Here is a 3,409-nt window from a genome sequence, read left to right as displayed (position 1 = left end):
TGCAATGTCAACATAGGTGACAAAATATCACTTACAATATAATTAACGATATCAGCATACCATGATATTTTCCACTCATTAAGATTATGGAGTTGTTCATCAGGGAAACTGTCTATAATTTCATTGTTGATGTCAGATAGTTCATGATTTTCTAATCTCGACAAATGATTAGCAATTTGATTATCCGTTCCTTTTCTATCAATAACCACAAGATCAAATTCCTGCATCAAAATTATCCATCTAATTAACTTTGGTTTGGCATCCTTCTTTTGCATTAGATATTTAATAGCCGAGTGATTAGTGTGCACTACACATTTAGTCCCAATTAAATAAGATCTAAATTTGTCTAAAGCATACACAATGGTCAGTAATTCTTTTTCAGTAACAATATAATTAATTTGAGCATCATTAAGGGTTTTGCTAGTGTAGTATATAACTTTAAAAATATTTTCACACCTTTGTCCAAGAACAGCTATAATAGCATAATCACTAGCATCACACATCAGTATCAAATGGTTTCTCCAAGGTGAAACTATAATAGGGGTTGTGATTAATTTTTTCTTTAATAACTCAAAGGCATTTAAACAGTTTTCATTAAATTCAATTTTTTTGTCCTTCTCTAAAAGTTGGCATAGAGGTTTAGTAATTTTTGAAAAATCTTTAATAAAAAGTTTGTTAAAACCAACATGTCCAAGAAAACTCCTAACCTCTCTTACATTAGTAGGAGGTGTTAGTTTAGATATAACTTGAATTTTTGCAGGGTCTGCTTCCATACCATTTTCCAAAATTTTATGCCCTGACACAATTCCTCCTGCAACCATAAATTGACATTTCTCCAAATTTAGAACTAAATTAGTTCTCTCACATAACTCCAAAACTTTTTCAAGATAATTTAAGCATGCGTCAAATGATATTTCAAAAACAAAAAAATCATCCATAAATACTTCCAATCCAACATCAATTAACTTACTAAATATAGACATTATACATCTCTGGAATGTTGGAGGTGCATTATATAATCCCAAAGACATTCTTTGAAAAGCAAAAGTTTCAAAAGGATTAGTAAATGTTGTATTTTCTTGATCCTCAAGAGCAATAAGAATCTGATGGCAACCGGTATATCCATCTAAAAAATAAAAATATTTGTGCTCATCAAGTTTATATACTCTTTGGTCTAAAAATGGTAAAGGGAAATGATCTTTCCTAGTGGCAGTGTTTAATTTTCTATAATCAATGCAAATACACCACCACTAACTTGTCTGATAGGTATTGATTCATTCTTTTCTTTTGTTTCAATAGTCACTCCTCCTTTCTTAGGAACACAATGAATTGGACTTTCCCAAGCACTATCTGAAATAGGAGATATAATTCCAATGTCTAACCATTTCAAAATTTCCTTTTTAACTACTTCTTTCATCATTGGGTTTAATCTCCTTTGTGGATCAACTCTTGATTTATATTGTTCATCTAGTATAATTCTGTGCATACAGATCGAAGGACTGATTCCCTTAATATCAGCTAAGATGCAGCCAAAAGCTTTCTTAAATCTTTTTAATGTATCTAACAGTCTTTGCTCTTGCAAATAATTTAATTTTGAATATATAATAACAGGTAATGTAGATGAGTCTCCTAAAAACACATACTTCAAGTGGTTAGGCAATATTTTCAACTCCAGTTCAGGTGGATTTATTATTGACGGGACTAGATTTTTATCAGCATTTTCTGTAATATCCAGCATCTCAAATCTTCCTTGAACATAATCTAATTCTTTATTTTCTATTTCATCCAAAATAACTTCATCACTATCTTTAAATTGTTCTTTAAAATGCCCATTCAATAGATGTTCACTAATTTCCATGCGAAAACATTCATTATCTCTTTCAACACCAAGGTATTTCATAGATTTTGTAATGTTAAAAGTCACTTCTTGATCATTAACTCTCATAGTCAATTCTCCTTTTTGCTCCTTTTTGAACATCTATCATAGCTTTTCAAATAGCTAAAACAGGTCTCCCTAAAATGATAGTATTTCTTTATCTTTCTCCATATCTAAAACAATGAAATCCACAGGAAAGATAAATTTATCAACTTTTACTAACACATCTTCAATAACTCCCTTAGGATATGTAACTGAACGATCTGCTAATGGAAGAGTTGCAGAAGTAGGTGAGACTTATCCTAATCCTAAACTTTTAAAAATTGATAAAGGCATAAGATTAATGCTCGCTTCCAAATCACATAAAGCTCTTCCATAAAATTTTTCACTGATAGCACACGGTATAGTGAAACTATCAGGATATTTTTTCAGGAAGCTTTTTCTGAATAATTGCACTACACTCTTTGCTAAGTGCAATAATTTCATTATCAAAAAACTTCCTTTTCTTGTTCAGAATATCTTTCATAAATTTCACATAATTGGGCATCTATTCTAAAGCTTCAATGAAGAGAATGTTTACCGTTAACTTCTTAAGAATTTCTAAGATATTGGAAAATTGTTTATTCTATTGGTGTTGCTTCAATCTTTGATTTTCTTTTTCTGTATCCACTTTCTCTTTTTCAGTTTCCGTTTCTTTCTGTACTCTTGTTTCCAATTCTTTTCCACTTCTTAATTGTATCGCTTTTATTTGTTCTTTTTTCCTTAATTTTTAGGATTTGGTTCCACAGTACTAGGAAAAGTTTCTAATGTTTGGTTACTAAGTATAGTAGTGATATGCCCTAATTGATTTCCAATATTCTTGATAGTAGTTCCTTGAGTTTGTAATTGATTTCCTGTTCTGTAATTGTTGACCCATGTTTAATATCATCTCTTCCATAGACAACTTCCTTAAATTGAGTGTAACTATTAGATCCTGGAGGATAAGAAGGTCTATAAATAATATTTTCTTGGTTGGATGAATTTCTTAATGGCTTCAATGGGTTGTTTGTCCATTATTGACTTATAGAAGGATTTTTATTCCAATTAAAATTTGGATGATTCTCTAACCCGGGTTATAATAGTTCGAATAAGGATTGTTGGGTCTATTGATAGCATTTAAAGTATCATACGAAAGTTGAACATCCACAAATTGCATAGATGAATTATCTTCCATCATAGCAAGTGTTGGAGAATAATTCATTCCATAATGATCTAATTTATTTAATATTGCAACAATCTACGATGCTAACATAGATATTGCATTAGAATCATGGAAACTAGCTACTCTTTTAGGATTTACCCTTTTAGAGGGCCATTGAAAATTGTTGGTAGCCATCTCTTCTATTAAAGAATAACCCTCATCAAAAGGTTTTGACATTAAAGAACCACCAGTCGTAGCATCTATAATCGATCTAAGTGATCCCACTAATCCATTATAAAAAGTTTGAATTATTAACTAATCTGGTAACGAATGATGAGGACACTTCCTAAGAA

The sequence above is a fragment of the Phalaenopsis equestris genome, unplaced genomic scaffold (genome assembly GCF_001263595.1).
Source record: "Phalaenopsis equestris unplaced genomic scaffold, ASM126359v1 Scaffold203812, whole genome shotgun sequence".
Classification (NCBI taxonomy): Eukaryota; Viridiplantae; Streptophyta; class Magnoliopsida; order Asparagales; family Orchidaceae; genus Phalaenopsis; species Phalaenopsis equestris.
Note: the sequence above shows the minus strand (reverse complement) of the source record.